The sequence below is a fragment of the Mustela erminea genome, chromosome 19 (genome assembly GCF_009829155.1).
Source record: "Mustela erminea isolate mMusErm1 chromosome 19, mMusErm1.Pri, whole genome shotgun sequence".
NCBI lineage: Eukaryota > Metazoa > Chordata > Mammalia > Carnivora > Mustelidae > Mustela > Mustela erminea.
The window spans coordinates 28297908-28316240 of record NC_045632.1 but is presented as its reverse complement, the minus strand read 5'-3'; the positions used below and the strand labels follow the sequence as shown (position 1 = coordinate 28316240).

Sequence of the window (18333 nt, the reverse complement as noted above, 5' to 3'; positions counted from 1 at the left end):
GGGTCTGCTCACTTCTCGTTTCAGTATCTTCTCTTGCCCCGTCCCAAGCGAAGAAAGGCCATGAACTCACGGACCCAAGGTCCTAGTTACAGGTTTGTTTTTCTCAAATACGTTAAAATAAATACCTAGCAAATTTTAAACACACTCATCCACATATGGGCTAAAACCACCGCCCCGGAGCCACAGTCAGAGAAAGGCTGGCCTAGTCCCTCTCTCGTGGGCCACCCTCGGGCTGTCCACCTGCACATCTGTGGCCGAGAGCCCACGGCTCTGCACTCCAACTCCACGAGAGACTCTTTCCCCCACAAAGGTCACACCTTCCCTTCTGAGGGCCCCGAATCCAGAACAATCTGAGAGCCTCCCTTCCTCTGCACCCACACCTCACATCAGAAGCCACAGGAAAACCCCCCACGGCCACGCAGCTATCCAAGCAGAGCCAGCCCACACTCCGGCCACCAGGACGCCAGCCACCCAGCCAGACCTGGGGGGCCAGGCGCCCTGTTGCACCGAGGTCCAGCCCAGCCCTCTGCTTTCCTCACCCCTGCCGCTCCCCTCCCCCAAGGGCTGGCCAGAGAGGAAGAGCCCAGGGCCAACTGTCCTGAGTCCTTGGTGGTGACACAGAAACAAGGCACCTACTTCAACCTGTGTGCCTGGGTCTGGATGAGCCCACAGAATGTTCCAGAAGGACCTACTCCCACTGGTCTGCATCAGTCCCCGGGGGGCCTCAGGTTCGGAGGGGCTGGAGAGAAAGGAAGACCATTCCATTTTCCAGAAGCTCCTTGGTTCTCTCTTGGGCAGGTGTCACTTTCAAGGTTTTTCTTTCTTTTCTTTTTTTTTTTTTTTTTGGCTTATTTTTCTTTTTAACATAACAAAAAACTTCGACAGCCCTCCCCTCACTAATTGTTACTGTCATTGAGAAAAGTGGACTCACAAATGTAAAATTATAAGCTTGAAAAGAGAAGTGGACACCTGAGAGCCCAGGGCTGACAGAACTCCCGGTGGAACAAGCCCCGTGAGCCCCCCACCACAGATCTAACAGCACCCCCTCGTCGGACTGGGCAAAGCCTGGGGACAGCTGTCCAGGTCCTCTGTCCAGGAGCTGCCCCACCACCCCCAGCACGGACCCTGTCCAACCCCTGCCGGCGAGGGAGGCCCAGCCCGCCCGCACTCCCCTTAGGCCCAGGCCACCAGGACACAGGGCGCCCCGTCCCCAACGCCCTTTACCTGGCTCTCATCCAGGCCCCCTCGGCGGGGTCTGAGCCCACGTGGAGGCGGCCCGGCCCCCGCCTGGCCCTCTTCGGCCGGCATCCGGGTGCACACATGGGAAGCCTCCTTTGCCGGCTACCTACCAAGCGCGAGTCACATCTGGGACCCACAACTTCCTGCTCCACGGCAGCCGTCGCCGCGCAAAAGCTAAGGCTGAGCCCTGAGCTCGGCGCCTCCGGGGGTGTGGGGGGCCCCCCTCTCCCAGCTGCAGTGGGGCCCTTAGCCGAAGTGGGGAGAGGCAGGAGTCCAGGCTCCTGGCTCCAATGACTTCATGGAAATTGGAAGCTTGAAGCTGGAACAATTTTCAAAAAGTGAAAATAAAACAGGCACCAAAACCTCCGTTAGAAGCCCCGAGGAGACGGCTGGAGGCCAGGAGTAAACGCATCCTTGACAAGCAGCCCGACACTGAGCCTCATTCTGGCTCCCCACCAACAGTCAGACTCTGAGCCTCAGTTTCCCCACCCACATAGTGAGGGGGCTTCATCCATCTCTGAGAGGTCAAAGGTCTCCAGCCTCATCGGCTGCCTCTCCATTTCGCAGCTGCCCCCACGCCAAGGCCCATGCCTGGAGTGGCTATTCCAAGCAGCTCGAGCCCCCAGAGAACCCCAGCAGCCCTGGGCCCCAGGCAGCCAAGGAAGCAAGCTCCTTCTGCTTTGCCAACCCTCAGTTTCCCCATTGGGATCACGTGGTGCTCCGCAGTGAGGCAGCAGGCTAGGAAGGACCGTGAAGCAGGGAGCAGAGGCCTCTTAAGATAGAGGGACAAGGCACCCCGGTCCTCAAAGCCTGTTCAATAAGTGACCTAAGGTCCTGCGACCACGTTCTACCCTTTATCCTGACAGCAAAACCTACTGTTTGGTAACAAAGTGAAGAACAGAGACCATTTCTCCCAGCTGACTCCCCTGCCCTCCCCAGGCCTCCGTCTCAGCTCCATCCTCAGAGGAGGCCTTGGCCAGGCTCTTCCCTCCTCACCTGCTGCACCCCCAGCCGTGGCCCCTGGGCACCTAACCCCCCAGCCCCCACACAGACTTCAAGGTCCCGCCAGGCAGGGCCCGGGCACCCAGGCTGATGAACCTTCCAATCAACATTTGGACACTGGCTGGTGTCAGCCTTGAGCACGGCCTCCCACAACGGCCCATCAGCCCCACAAGGAAGGTTCCCTTCTGCAGAACAGGAAGCTGAGGCTCAGAGAGGTCACTCAATTGCCCCAGAACACAAGCTAAGAAAAGGCAGAGCCAGGATTCTAACTCAGTTCTGTCTGACTCTATAGCCTGTACTCTCAACCACTCACCCCATGACCATCGTGGGACCAAAGAAAGGATTGCCTGAGGACAGGTTACTCCAAATCCCACTATACCCTACCTTCCTCCCCATGGCCAGGACCCCTCTCTGCTGCTGGGGGCACAAACGGGACTTGGACACAGCACACCGCACCCCCACCCCACCCCGGCCAAGCTCCCAGGCTAAGCTGTGCCCACCAAAGCCTACACAAAGGTCTGGGAGAATTATCTATGGAGACAAGACTCATGGACCGGAGCTCTGGGCAGAGAGACCTCACCCGCCCAGGAGCCACAGCCTGGGAAAGTGGTAAGATCCTGAAACAGTGGGCAGGAGGGAATAAAAGTGCAGCAGAAACAAGGCAGACTGTCGGGCGACCAAACGACAAATAACGTCAAGCCCTGAGCCAACAGATGCCAAGCCCTTCCCCTCGGGAAGAAATCCCATGGCACCCGCTGCCTCTGGGACCTCAGGCAGGCTTCCCGGAGGGGGTATGAGCAGGGAAACACCATCCGTACCTCAGTCACCTTATCTTTTCCTTCCCCTAAAGTCAGGAGGCTCACCACACCCCAGAAGAGCCCTGAGAGGCTAGTGATTTGCTAGCCCGGCCCCTCGTCCCATGGATGAGGAAGGAAAAGGCTTATGAACGCTGGAGTCAGAGCCCCAAAGAGCAACCTTGGCCAAGCTGTGTGATCTGGGCAGCCCCGGAGCCCCTCTGTAAAGTCACCCAGCTCCTTGGAAGGCCGGGGAGGCTTAGTTGAGAAACGTGTGGAAGGCACAGAGTAAGTGCTCAGTTAAAGGAGGACAAGGGAAGACAGACTCAGGGAGTGGGGCTCTCTCAGTTCCAAACCCCAGATCCTGGCTCTGCTATGTGCTTGCCCCAGTCCAAGGCCTTTCATGGCATTGCTGTGCCTCCTCAGTCAAGTCCTGACCCCCACAAGTCGTGTTTCCTTCCTCCCTGATTAGGAGTCGGAGGCCCTCGTTCCATCCTATAACTCCTAACCAGTTGCATGACCTCAACCAGTCCTTTCCCCTCTGGAAACCCAGTTTCCTGACTATTAAGTGAAGGACTGAGCCCGAGTGCATCCATATGTTCCCAGCCCAGGAAAGAAAAAGATCCCAGGACGCCCCTGAGTCCACGTTCCATGCCTCACTCTTTCATGCCTTGATTCAGACCCTTCTGCCCCCAGGAATGGTCAAAACGCTGCCCACCCTCCCAAGACAAGTATAAATGCCACCTCTTCCAGGAAGCCTTCCCCAGGGTCCCATCACTACTGCCTCTGGGCTGCAGAGAGCCACAGGTCTCTCCACAGAGGGTTTACAGTGAGATACCCTCTTCTGCAGCAGCCATCTCCACTCTGGTAATAGCTCCCTGTTCCTATGGGCAACCAGCCCTTCAGGGGCAGGCTTGTGACCCCTGTCCACTGAGGAATGGTCATGGGACTCAAAGTGGTCCAAGGAGATCCAATTCTGGGATTTTGTTGGAACTATATAGGAAAAAGGCGCTCACATTTCAACAGCCTGGTAGGATGTGAGCTAGAAGCGACGGGCACCATTTGGCCCCTGTGGTAGTCAGCCTCCAAATGACCTCCAACAACCCTCAGCGTTCATGCCCCTCCCTACCTTTGCGACCCACAAAATATGGCAGAAGTCACAATGTGTGACTTCTGAGGTCATGAAAGACAGCGTGGCTTCTCCCTTGCCCCCTCTCGGAGCACTGGCTCTGGGGAAGCCGGCCGCCATGTTGTGAGGACACTCAGGCAGTCCCATGACAGGGAGTGGAGGGCCCTCCCTCAGCCAGCACCACGCTGCCAGCCCTGGGACCCAGCGGCCCCCGTCAAAAGCAGCCGGACTCCCTCTCACCACCGCGGCCCTGGCCTGCTCAGGCGTGACCCAGGATCATCTCTCCTCTTTGGGAGGCCCCCCCGGACACTCAAGAGGCCCTTGGTGACATTTCTGCCTGAGGGATCTGCACTCAGATTGTCCCCCCAAGAGCACAGAGCAGAGACACGGCCCCCGCAGCATGCATACCCCCCCCCAATTCGCCCACCCTTCGGGGAGGACAAACAGCTGGCTTAGCACAGGCGTCTGGTCCGCTGGCCCCAGCTCTTCCAGGCTCATGGCCAGGAGGGCTGGAGTGAGATTCCCCATGGAGGGGGGGCTCGTGCGGCAGACACAGCCTGGTGGCCCCGTCACTCACCTTCCTCCCAGACTGATTTTTCACACAGGGCCCCGAGGCGGGGGGAGGCACATTCCAAAGCATCCACTCACCTCCGGCCCCTCTGCCTTCATCTCTTCCTGGCTGTGGGCTCAGGGATGGGCCAGGATCCCTTTCTTTCCCAGACTGGGAACACATGGACACCCTCTGGCTCCCTCCTTCCCTCCAGTCAGAAAACTGGGATTGCAGAGGAGAAGGGGCTGGCTGAGGTCAGGCGACAGGTCACAAGTGACAGGATGGAATGAGGGCCTAACTCCTAATCAGTGGTGGTCCTAAGGGGCGGCTTGGGGCGAGCCTCAAAGCCACTCCAAATAAACACATGGGCTAAGTAAACAGCATCTTAGCTATTAAACTCAGCTCCTCTCAACCCTGCCCCTCCCCTGCAGAAATCCGCAGCCTGTCGCGGGTCCGGCACCAGAACAAGGAGAGAGAACAAGGAGAGAGGGGCAGCCCAGCATTACGTAGGGGGCGCTGTCCACTGGAGGGCAGGGGGCTGGCTCCCAGGACCCTGATGGCCCCAGCCTCTGCTAGGCCTGGGAGATGGAGGGCTTTGGAGGAGGAAGGGGGCAGCCAGGGTCACAGGGTGTTGAGTAACAGCACAGAATCCTAAAAGAACAGATGTGAAAGCTCTCGCCCTGCCAACCAAAAGTCCTCATTTCCTTTGAAAAACTTGGCAGCTGGGCCGCACAGCAGCCGTCTGTCCTTCCCCACACCCAGCTGCGGTGGGAAGGGCCGAGGGGTGGCAAGGAAGACCATGCTCTGCCCCACAGATCCTAGGAAGGGGGTCACCACCGAGACACCACCCTGTGAAAATGGCAGCCACAGACCTGTGTGTTCATTTAATCGTGTCACAGATGTGTGAAAATCTAGGGGCGCCTGGGTGGCTCAGTCAGTTAGGCATCTACCTTCGGCTCAGGGTCCTGGGATCCAGCCCTGTGTTGGACTCTGCACGCAGCAGGGAGTCTGCCTCTCCCTTTCCCTCTTCCGCTCCCCTGCTCGCGCGCTCTCTCTCCCCCAACCAACCCACCTCAACTAACTAACTAAATAAATCTTAAAAAAAAAAAAAAAGAATCTAGAAGGACGTACTTAAATCTTAGGAGTTACCACTAAGTTGGTAGAATCTAACAGTCTTTTCATACCTATCTTATTTATGACTATTTTCCAATTTTCTTACTATTTTCCAATTTTCTCTAAAAAAAAATAAAAATAAAAAATAACCACCTGTGTTATTAAGAGACACCAGGTAAAACTACCATGAAGAAAAAGTCAAGAATCAGGGGCGCCTGGGTGGCTCAGTGGGTTGAGCCGCTGCCTTCGGCTCAGGTCATGATCTCAGGGTCCTGGGATCGAGCCTCGCATCGGGCTCTCTGCTCGGCAGGGAGCCTGCTTCCCTCTCTCTCTCTCTCTCTGCCTGCCTCTCCATCTACTTGTGATTTCTCTCTGTAAAATAAATAAATAAAATCTTTAAAAAATAAAATAAAAAATAAAATAAAAAAAAAAAAGTCAAGAATCAGAAAGAACAATGTCCTGATATGAAGTTCTTCCCCCAGAGCCAAACTCAGCACCACCTGTAACCAGGTGAAAATGGAAGCGTTTGTTGTTAAAAATGCTTTGACGTTAAAGCCACTGAACATCCGTGGCCACGGGCATCACACGCGAGGCACAAGCAGACGATGCCAGCTTCCCAGGAGTAGCCTGTCTCCGTCTCCTGCGAGACGCTCTCCTGCAAACGACACTGAATGAGATCAAGCCTCCAGGTTCACGGGGGTAAGGAATGTGTTACACATGATAGGAGGCTTGACTGTAGGAAAAGGGATCTGGCTTCAAAAACCTCCAAAATGGGGCATGTGGGTGGCCCAGTTGGTTAGGTGTCTGCCTTCAGCTCAGGTCATGATCCCGGGATCCTGGGATTGAGTCCTGCAACTTTAGGCTCCCTGCTCAGTGGGGAGCCCGCTTCTGCCTCTCCCACTGCCATTCCCCGACTTGTGCGTTCTCTCTCTTTCAAATAAATAAAAATCTTTAAAAAAAAAAAAACCCATGACACTAGGAGAAGGGATGATTATCAATTCTGTCATACAGTCTCATTATATAGACCTAATAAGGACCATATTTAAAAAAAAAAAACTAAAATAAATACATATTTGATGTGTATAGATCAATTAGATATTTGAACTCTGAATGGATCTACAGTCAGAACACTGCTAGACTTCAGGTGTGGTAATAATCCTGGGGCGGCTGGTCCTTACCTTGCAGTAATAGATACCACAATCTGTCTAGAGGAAGCAATAGGTCTGGAGGGGAAAGCATGGGGGAGGAGGGAGGACCCCCTCCCCGGGGTGGCCGCTAAGGGATGGGTATGCAGCGGCTGTCCCCACTCCTCTGTCTTTCTCTGTACCCGTGTAATCCTTCCCTAGTGAAGCTGAGACCCGATCCTGGGAAGAACTCTACGGCCTTGTCTTGCTGGATTCCCAGCAGTGAGGGGTTGTGGCAAGCCCCTTCCCACGGATGAGAAAGGTGCCGCTCTGGGAGAGAAGGCCACTCACCTGGGGTCTCAGAGCCAGAACCTACCGACAAAAACCGCAAAACCGGACTTGATCCTGCTCCCGGCCCAGACCCCAGGCCACAAGGGATGAGCGCCCAACCGAACAGCAGCGGCCCCCCATGCATGAAGCCCGGGGCAGGGGTGCCACAGGGTCCCAGGCTCCACCGTCACCCCCTCACAGGGCAGAGGCGCTCCTCCTCCTTGGCCTCAACCTCCACCCGCCACCCCCACAGGAGCTTAAAGGCTTCCAGAACCAGCCAGGGCGCAACAATGATACCCTCTTCTGGCAAATCCCTCCAGGGAGCCCCTCCCTGTCTCATCTGCTGACCGCAAAGCAGTTTCCTGGGAGGCAAGCGCCCTCCACGCCCCCAGACGCAGCCTATACCACAAACCTGCGTCTGCAGGGGTGGGGTGGAAGGGGTGCACCCTTCCTAATTTACCGACACAAAGAATCCCCAGCGTGTGCAAACCCTTCGCTGCCGGCTCCTCAGAGGAATGCTCCAACCACAAAAATATCGGAAACAACCTATGTGTCCAGCTATAGGGGATCAAGAAATCCACCAGGGCTGCCGGAGCACCAGACGCCAGGCCAGCCTGATGTGGCTAGGATCCCCGCTGAATGCACTCACAGAGCGTGGGTGGGGGCACGCGGGGCTGGCTGAATTGTCCTTAGAGGACAAGAAAGACACTTGGGCGCAGTTTGTTTTCTTGTCCTTTAAAAAAAAAAAAAAAAAAGCCCTCTAGAAGGATATACACCGGTATGTTAATGGATTACTTGGAAGAGTACAGATTCTGGTTTTTGTCCTCACTTTATTGCTGGAGTTTTCCGATTTTTCAATAATAAATGTGAATTATTTCTGTAATTAACATAAAAAATTCAAGCCATTTAAAAGGAAGAAATGAGCTTTGTCCTCCTGGGAACAGAATGAGAGCCTTGGCCTAGGAGGCAGAAGCAGCATGGCTGTGGGGCCTCTGAGGTTCACGTTGCTCCTCTGAGCCTCAGCTTCCCCATCTGTTGGGGAAACCCACCAAGTGCACTCCTCCCGCCATCCCTGCGGAGGCTGTTCCCTCTTCTGTGAGATGGGGCCCGTAGGGCACACCTACAAAGTCAAGGAAAAAGTGCCTGCCCAGCCTTGCCCTCCCCCACCCCCTGTGGACAGCCAGGCCCGTTTCCAGCCTTTGCTCCTTCCTTTCCCTTCTCAAGCACCTCCTGACCCCACACCCAGGCCGGTGGGGACCCAGGGGCACAGGAGGCCAGAAACTGGGATGAACAGTCCTCACGGCCACACACGAAGAAGTCTACCCTGCTTGAGGGTAACATGCCGGGTCCCTGAGTCCTTGGGATCGCCCTCCAGGAAGGTGGTATAACCCCATATGACAGAGGAAGACCCAGAGGCTCAGAGGGGATAATTGACTCCGACCAGCACACACCAAAGCCTGATGAAGACAGCAGCCCAGGCTCCACCAACACTCCAGTTAGGGGGTGGGTCAGCCATTCTGCTTCCCTTGCAAGAGCCAGGCACCCTGCTTCATGCTGGGGATGGGACCGAGGGAGGACTGGGGTAGGACAGGGCATGTAGCTGGAAATCTGGGTTTTTGTGTAGAATCTCATAGTTTCAGATTCTGGCAATGAATCTGAAATAGACTGTAAGCCGTTCTGTCAGTGCTCTGGACCTACTGCTGCGGGACCCAGAGCAGACCACTTAACCTCTCTCGACTTCGAGTGTGTCCTTTAGAAGTGGAAAAAATAACACAGGTTCCTGTGACAGTAAGTTACACTCTGCCCAGACGAATGGTGATAAAAAGCAACGGTGAATAGTGAATGCCAGGCACCATTCTAAATAATGTGAATTAATGTCATTTCATCACAACCATGAGGCATTCTTTTTAACTTTGTATTTTGAAATAACTTCAAACTTCCAGAAAGATTACAAGAAAAGCACAAAGAACTCCCCTATACTTTTTAATGCAGATCTACTTATGCTGTTTTGCCTCATTTTAAGATCTATGTATGTGTCTCTTTCCAGTACTTGAAAGCAGACTGCTTACCCTGTGCCCCTCTACCCCTAAAAACGTCAATGCATGTCTCCTAAGAACACAGACCCTATAGTTATCAAATCATTTAACATGGATACAACACTTTACAGTTCATGTTCAGTTTCGTCAACTGTCCCAGTAAAGTCCCTTACACGATGTTTTTTTTTTCCAGCCTGGGTTCACATACTGAGTTTGGTTGTCCTGTCCCCTTGGTGAGCTTTAATCTGGAACTGTGCCTTGGCCTTTGAGATAAGTATTCTGTCTCCACTTCATAGATGAGAAACAAGCCCAGAGAGGTTGAAGCACTTGCCTAGGAAATGGGGAGCTGAGACTCAAGCCCACAGGGTCCCCTCCAGAGGCCATGTTCTCGTCTGCCAGGCCAAGAACTTGCAAATAATAGCCTTTGTTGTTAATAGCTGGAAACAGTGGTTCCCTCTGCCAATAGCAGGACTGCTCCCAGCCACCTCACTCAGCAAGTGGTTATTAACCAAAGGAGTGGCCTCCTGCTGCCAGCTCCGTACACCTGGCAATGGCCCTGGCCCAATGCCCACCACCCCCGTCTGTGGGGCTCCATTTAGCCCCTCTTATAATAAGCTGGGAGACAGAGAGGGCCATGGATGGCTGAGGGTAGGAGGGAGCCATGGTTCCTGCCTTCCTTTTTTCCCCTCTCAAAGTGACAATTCAGGCTCAAATGTCCATGTCCAAAAGGCAGAGGAAGGCAAAGGCCCCAGAACCAAAGCCTGAGGTCAAAAGGGTCCCCAGGCCAGGTCCCTGACCCACAGTCCACCAGCACTGAGTGTGACCCCTGAGGTCAGCTGTCCAAGAGGGGGGTGCGGAGCATTTCCTAAGAGACGTGATGGCGTTGCACGGGGGGGAAGGGTTTACAGGAAGAAGGCACAGCAGGTGCAAGGGCCGGGAGGTAGGAGTGGAGGTCTCCGTGCAGAGAGCAGAAAAGACGCAGGATGTGATGGGCTATGTAGCCTGTGCTACTCAGAGAGAAGTCTGTGGGCTGATCCCACGCACTCGGCTTCTTCAGTGCGGACCCTCCTGGATGTGGAATCATCAGTTGCTTTCTGGGCCAGGAATCCCTCTCCCCAATTCTAACCCAGGCCAAGCATCAGCTTAGGAAGCCATTCTCTTCGGTTCCCAAACAGGTGTGGCTCAGGGCTGGAGGCTGCTGTCACCCCAGCCCCCGTCCACCTGCCTGCCGGCCCCCATCAGATGGCTCTCCAGCAGCTGGACATGAGCCACGGCTCCCCTCGGACTCACAGCCAGAGAGGCAACACCGCCAACAGGAAGGTCCACAACAGACCAATTAGGATGTTGACTTCTGCATGAGTTCCAGGCTGTTCTGTTTGTTTCAAGACTCATCTGCTCTGAACTATTTCAGAAACCTGAGACTTTCCCCCTGGACATTTTATTAAATTCAGAAGTTTACATCTGTCCCCAGACCAGACCTGCAAACCAGGGTCTGAGCTTCAGGAGCAGCAGAACTGCTCTTGAGAAGTTTTCTGGAGCAAATGAGAAAGGAGTAAAGTTTTGCTTTTCTCGCTTTTAGACAACTTTGAAAATACAACAAGCATGAATAAAGAAGAAAATGATCAATCACCAGACTTCCCCAAAGATGTACCAATGAAGACCTCTCCCTGTCTGTCCTTCTCCAGTGTCCAGAGTGTGGACTGGCCTGCCTGCTGTGTGAGGTTCTCCCTACGGAGGTGTTTGGGGTCAAGGTGAACTCTGTTTCCCCAGTAGGCTAGTAAGGGGCTCAGGAGGGCAGGAAGCCACGCCATCTCTTTGCCTCCAGCCCAGGCAGGCCACTCAAGACTCCCCCTGCTGGAGTCAGCCACGGAGTCAACAAAAGCCACTATCCCCCATCAGCGTGCCTGTGTGCCCAGGTACACAGGAAAAGGATCCAAGCCGCGGAGGTCAGCAGCAAAGCCCCAGAGCACCCTTGGGGAAAAGTGAGGAGCAGAAGGAAGGGAGAGGTGAGTGGGCAATGTGTTGTGCCCTTGGTGGAGGGGAGGGAATTAAGGGGTCCACTTGAGAGCCCTTCCGCCTGTTGGGGTGGGGTCAGGCTCCCGATATGTACTCAAATAGACTTCACCAGAACCATACCAGAATAGGATGAGAAGACCATGAAGCCAGGCCCTAGTCCCAGCTCCAGGCCTAACTTGTTAAGAGACCTTTGAAGACCTCAGCTTTCCCACCTGTAGATGGGGCAGGTCATTCCAGCCCTAACTCACGGATCAAATGATATAAGGAAGGTGCTGGGGCTCTGTGAGCCATCTGGCCTCAGAAATCAGAGGGCTCCCACCTCTCCCTGCCCCCTCCCCCCCACCCCCACCACAATAGGCCCAAGAGCACCAAGAGCTGAGGGAAGAGGACCTCACATGTCAAGATCCTGAACACTGAGCCCTGGGGGAGGCAGCTGCCCCCTCTGATCCCCCTGGAGCAGCTCCATTCCTGGGGGAATCTCCTCACTGTGCCTGGGGTCCACCCACACAACCCCAAGTCCCCATCACACAAGCTCCCTGCTACCATGAGGGCAGCTGCCCACCTGTCAAAGCAGTCACAGAATAACAGAGCCCCAGACTCCCCCCACACCCCACCGCCGGAACCCCTCAGCCAGGGGCCCTGAGACCAAGCAGGCCTGATGGTCGTGGGTTCACAGCCCTGCGGAGCCTCACTCTGGACCAGGTCTGAGGGTGCTTCAGCACAATAGAGGCTGGGCCGCATTGGCTGTTCCAGGCACAACCCCCAGACCCAGGCCAACTGGGATCCTCCTGTGAAAGGCTCCAATCCTAGACTCTCATTTCCAGCTTTGACTCTGGGACTCCGAAAGAACAGGAGTTCTTGGCCTCTGAGGGGGGGGACCCAAGATAGAACCCTTCAGACCCTACTGAGGAAGACTCCAGCATCTCTCCCCCAACCAGGGTCAGACTACCTTTACCCATTCCCTTCCGATGTAAGGTTTAGGTTTCCGGTTTTCCCCAGTGGGCATCTAAGTCAGGGGCTAGTGCCTAGCTCTCTAGCCCAACCCCCCTCCCTTAATTCGAAAGGGGCCCTGCTCAACCCCGGCTGTGGTAGGACTGCCTCCAAACCCAATCCCTGGTCTGGCCCTCATTGCGCCTTCTCCCCCTTGAGGTATTATTGTTACTTTCAGTACACTCTACCCACGCTCGGGAGCCCGGGCCTTGTCAAGTCTGGGAAACCTAACCAGCCAGGCCCTCGGGACCCTCACAGGCCAGCGAGCTTGCCGGCATCGGTCCGAAGGTGACCGGCCTGGGGTGCAGCCGGGGAAAGGCACAGAGCCCGTGTCCCTCCCGCAGGTCTCAGTCTTGCCATCCGGAAAGTGGGGCCGCGCCCCAGCTCCTGCCATCCGGGACTCTGTCTGCGAGGCTCTCCCGCGGCCCCGGGAGGGGAGCAAAGGACCCAGGGAGGGAGCATCTGAGAAGACCCCCACCCCTCGCAAACCCCGCAGGAGGAGGAGAACGCAGGGGGCGGCGGCTCCGCTTCCCGCCTCGGCGCCTTTCCCCGGAGGCTCGACCCGGCCGACGCCGCCCCAGCCCCACACCCACCGGGTCTCCGACTGGGTGGGGCCCGGCCGGCGCGCGGCAAGGACGCGCAGACACCCCGCGCGACGCCCCCCACGACGCGGGGGCCCCGGGGGCTCGGACGGCGGCGCGCTGCCACTCGGGGTCGCCGCGCCTCCCCGCTCCGGGGCCCGGGCCGCCGCCACCGCCGCGCTCACCTGCCGCCGCCGCTCCTGCCCGCGCTCCGGCCGCCGCCGCCGCCGCCGCCGCCTCCGCCTCCGCCGCCCGAGTGGCCGCGCCGGCCGCGGGCTGGATCCGGCAGTGCGGGCGGGGGCGGTGGAGCGGCCGCAGGCGCCCCCCGCTGGCCGCCCGCGCCCCGAGCCGGGAGCCCCGAGCCTGGCCGCGGTGGGGGCCAGACGCCCCGGCCGCCGCCCCCGCTCCGTTTTCACCGGCAGCGCCGAGTACGACCACCGCCCGCTCCCCTGGCCCCCTGAGAACCGGGAGCTGGAGACCAAACCTTCCCCCCAGATACCAAAGTATTTGTTCTCAGCGTCACGCACGTGTGTGGACGCACCAGGTGCTGCTCCGGCCCAGAGGGAAACACTTTCTAGCAAACTCTTTCAGCTGTTTCTGCTCCAGCTCCCACCACCCGCCTTCCAGGAACGCCCCTTTCTAGAAGGAACTATAGACGTGGGGCTAAGCGCTCCTGCCGAGATGAAGGAGGCCTCGGTGGAAACTTTCCGTCTCTCCCGAGCCTTGACCACCACCCCCGCCCCCGGGGCGTCCGGAGATGGGAGCCGCCCGCGAGCGCTGTCGCCAGGAAGACAGAACCGGCCTAAGAAAGTAGGTATTCTCAGAAAGTGGGTGTCTAACCCTATCGTGACCCCACTCACTGCTGCCTACAGCCCTGGGTGGGGCCCCAGTGTTGGCAGCAAAAACATCTGCCGTGTTTCCGAGGCACCCAGGCTGGGTGAGCAAGAAAGCACGCTCCTGAGTCACAGCTGGGAGGGACAAAGGAGGCGACGGAAGGGGTAATCAAGACCAGCCGAGTGTTTAACTAAGACCTTCATGAGTCCACTTGTCCCCACTGCGCTTACGCCCCTGATGGAATAATGGCTTTGCTCAGAGGGGTCACGTGGGCAGCTGTTGGGCCCATTTCTCGGACCCCAACCTCCGAGTCCCTGGCGTGAGTTCTGCAGGCAAGATTCCTGAGAACGTGCGGTGTAACAAGCGCACCGGTGATCCAGTGACAAGCAGCTTGGGGGAACTCTAGTCTCCCTGGAGCCCTGTGGTGGAATCCCAGAGCTAGGTAAATTTGTTTACCTTCAACCAAGAGACACACAGGGTCTGGGACTTTCGCCTTGACCCTGCAGTAGGCCTAGAACCCAGCCCAGGGAACACCCACTTTGGACATATGCTGAGGAATCAGATGGAAAGTGAAAATCTGATTTCCGTCCCAGATGGCAGGCGGGAGGGAGGTGCCAGCTGAGACTCCTAACCCTTTTGTGCAGCCAGCCCGCCCTGATGCCCTAAATCCAGTTCCACCGACTGGGGCATCCAGACGGTGGCACCTTGCTCTGTGGGCCAGAGCTGGGCCACTACCCTGGTGAGGTCACCGCTTTGCATCCCGAGGGCTCACGGGGAAGATTGGAGTGCCTGGGACTTCCCTGCGCAGGAAAGGGGAACCCCAGCAGGAGGCAAGGTAGTGGGCACACCTAATCCTCATCAGCCGGATTCTGCGCCTCGCCCCGCCCACCCTGCGGCTCCGCCCCTGAGCAGAACCCAGGAAGTGAGTCTGCCCGCAGACCTCAAGACCAGTGAGCATCTCAGCTCCAGGCTGGGGTGTCCTGGCCGCCAAGGTCAAGCCTGAAGAGAGTGAGGGGTGAGCCCTGGGCATGGGCTTGACCTGCTGCGGCTCACGCTCAGGCCTCCCTCTTCTGCCTCCACGCACAGTGCTGGGAGCCCGCAGCCCCTTTGCGGTGTGTTGGGGTGGGTGGGTAGGGCGACGTGCTGTGACTTCCCACCCTGCGGTGTGTGTATCATCTTTTTGTAATTCTTTGACCAGCTCTCCTGACAGCAGACAGGAAAACGGAGCCGGGAAAGTGAGTGCAACGCAATGCTTGCATCAGTGCGAACCATTAACTTACCACTAATTGCCAAGACAGCTCCACATCTGTGCCGTGGCCAGCTAGCTCACACCGGCCCCCTTGCACGCAGTGAGTGACTCGCAGACTGCAGCCCAGAGGCCCAGTGGGAACACACCCTGCTGGGCCCCACTTGGAGTCTGATTCAGCAGGTCTGCAGTGGCTACCGAGAATTTTAACTTCCATCACGCTCTCCAGGGGTGCCAGTGCTGGCCTGTGCAAGGCTCTAAGGCACTGATTTCCAAACATGGTTAGAGTCCCACTCCCAAAGATTCTGATCCTGGGGAGGGGGTTTGCAAATATGCATTGTTAAAAAAAGCCAGGTGTGTTTATTTAGTGACAAAGATGGCACTTCAGATCAGAAAGGAGATGGAATGATTTCTTCAGGTTCTAAGTGTTGGACAAATTGGCTACCATTTGGGAAAAAATGGTCCAGCGTCCCGTCACACCGCACTAGAGCAACAGTAAGAGAAAAAGAAGCTATCAAGATTAAAAATCTTTGCATTTGAAAATGAAACTTGCAAAAAAAAAAATTTTTTTAAGGGATTTTGGAGCGGAGAAGTCTGCCTGGGGAAATCAAATCCACACTGCAGGGATGTAGTTAAAAGTTTAATGTCTCTGGGGTGCCTGGGTGGCTCAGTGGATTAAGCCTCTCTCTTCATGATCATGATCTCAGGGTCCTGGGATCGAACCCGGAACCAGGAGCCTGCTTCCCCCTCTCTGCTTGCCTATCTGCCTACTTGTGATCTCTCTGTGTCAAATAAATAAAATCTTAAAAAAAATAAATTAATATCTCTATCCAGGTGAGGGGGGTATCTCCAAATGCCTACATCTAGTGTCTTTGTGATTTTAATTTTCCACTGTGTTGGAAAACTCCAGAGCACATTTGCCTGAAGAGTCCCTCATTAACTGCCCCGGGGGCAGCGTCCACCATAGGCGGGCCAGCTCCGGCCGCTAGAGAACCATCACCATTTGTTGCCCGAATGATTTTCGGTGGCAGGCCACAGTTCAGGGGCTTTGTTGCGCTTGTGCAGACAGAAGATTTAAAAAACTAAAATAAATCACTAGAACAGAAGCTGTGACTCACTTATTTCGGCAAATCCAGCCCTTCTCTTCACCAGGCAACAGCCAAGCGGGACAGCAGCAAATTTCCCAAGATTAGTGCTTATCCTTTCAGCCCTGGTTCAACTTGTCACTCATCACCACGTGGAGCTGTATGGGCTTTCCCAGCCAGATGGTCCCTGTTGCTGACCCCAAAGAAGGGAGTTCCCATCAGTAGTGCATATCACAGACAGATGCTCAGTGAGGACCTGTGGACTTAGGCAGCTAATGTTTTTTGTTTGTTTGGTTGGTTTTTTTTTAAAGATTTTATTTATTTGGAGCACCTGGGTGGCTCAGTTGGTTGAGCGACTGCCTTCAGCTTAGGTCATGATCCTGGAGTCCTGGGGTCGAGTCCCATATCAGGCTCCCTGCTCAGTAGGGGGTCTGCTGCTCCTTCTGACCTTCCCCCTCCCATGTTCACTCATTCTCTTTCTCTCAAATAAATAAATAAAATCTTCAACAAAAAAAAAGATTTTATTTCTTTGACAGAGAGAAACAGCGAGAGAGGGAACACAAGCAGGGGAGGGGGAGAGGGAGAAACCGGCTTCCCACCAAGCGGGGAGCCCGATGCGGGGCTCAATCCCAAGACCCTGGGATCATGACCTGAGTCAAAGGCAGACACTTAATGACTGAGCCAACCAGGCGCCCGCTAACGGTTTTTTAGAAGGGGATTATGAACTTCACCGTAGACAGTGAAACAATCCAAAGATAAGAATTGGGAATCTTGGGGTACCTGGGTGGCTCAGTGGGTTAAGCCACTGCCTTCGGCTCAGGTCATGATCTCAGGGTCCTGGGATCGAGTCCCGCGTCGGGCTCTCTGCTCAGTGGGGAGCCTGCTTCCCTTCCTCTCTCTCTGCCTGCCTCTCTGCCTACTTGTGATCTCTGTCTGTCAAATAAATAAATAAAATCTTTAAAAAAAAAAAAAGAATTGGAAATCTTCTCCTTCATTCCACTCCCTGAGATAACTGAGTCTCAAGACTGGAGATGTACTCCTTCTATACCTTTCTCTCTGACAATCCAATTTTACATTAGAAAACTAGCCAGGGACGCCTGGGTGCTCAGTTGTTAAGCGTCTACCTTCAGCTCGGTTCATGACCCCAGGGTCCTGGAATGGAGACCTGCATCGGGCTCCCTGCTCAGTGAGGAGCCTGCTTCTCCCTCTCGCTCTGCAGCTCTCCCTGTTTGTGCTCTCTCACTCTCTCTGTCCAATAAATAAACTCTTAGAAAGAAAGGATGAAGGAAAAAAAAGAAAGGGAAGGAAAGAAAAAAAGAAAAAGGAAGGAGAAACAAAACAAAACTAGCCAGATCAGGGTGCCTGGGTGGTTCAGTCAGTTGGGCATCTGGCTCTTGGTTTTGGCTCAGGTCATGATCTCAGGGCCATAAGGTCGAGCCCCACGTCGGGCTCTGTGCTCAGCTCGGGATCTGCTTGAGATCCTCTCTCTCTCCTTCTGCCCCTCCTCCCTCTCAAGCTCTCTCTCTCAAATAATCTTTTTTTTTTTTTTTAACTAACCAGATCAAATCATGCTGTCCACTTTGAACTTCTACTGTGCTGTGTGTCAATTATATCTCATTAAAACTGGAAAAAATTGGCCAGAAAAATGGTGGATTGAACCCATCGTGCATATTTGCTGCCTCCAAATAAGTCCACTAGAACAGCGAGGAAAGAATTTTAGGGCCCTAGGAATAGAGAGAATGAGGCCGAAACAGCGACATGAAGGCAGAAGGAGGAAAGCAAACGGATCCGCGGTACGGACGTGGGAGACACAAGAAACGCGCACGCGAACTGGCCGCTGAGAAAACTAACAATCAATCCCATTTACATGGGTCAGCTGCAAAGTCTCAAAGGGTGGAAGGGCCAGCATCTCCACCTGCAGGGGAGAGCTGTCGTTAAAGGAGGGAGGCTTAAATGTTAAAGGAGGGAGGCTGGGGCGCCTGGGTGGCTCAGTGGGTTAAAGCCTCTGCCTTCGGCTCAGGTCATGATCTCAGGGTCCTGCGATCAAGCCCCGCATCGGGCTCTCTGCTCAGCGGGGAGCCTGCTTCCTCCTCTGTCTCTCTGCCTGCCTCTCTGCCTACTGACAGGTAGATCTCTGTCAAATAAATAAATAAAATCTTTAAAAAAAAAAAAAAGGGAGGCTGAACATCTAAGGAGTTAAGAGTGCCATCTCTCTGCACACCTGACCACTGCTGCCCAGCTAGCTGCCACCCCTCCCCACCCAA

General features: G+C 55.2%; 1 protein-coding gene across 12 annotated transcripts in view; it reads right to left on the bottom strand.

Annotated features, from left to right (window-relative positions):
• ADCY7 (adenylate cyclase 7) overlaps positions 1–13518 on the bottom strand; it is a 56932-nt gene extending 43414 nt beyond the window's left edge. For 2 of the 12 annotated variants that reach the window (XM_032326458.1, XM_032326446.1), the window contains exon 1: positions 1225–1823. The gene's annotated coding sequence lies outside the window, so the exon portion shown is untranslated. Of the gene's footprint in view, positions 1–1224; positions 1843–4812; positions 5106–13089; positions 13135–13431 lie in introns of those variants that run through there. The other 10 variants (XM_032326451.1, XM_032326449.1, XM_032326448.1 and 7 more) reach the window with 10 other exon arrangements.
• Between the last annotated feature and the right edge of the window lie 4815 nt (positions 13519–18333).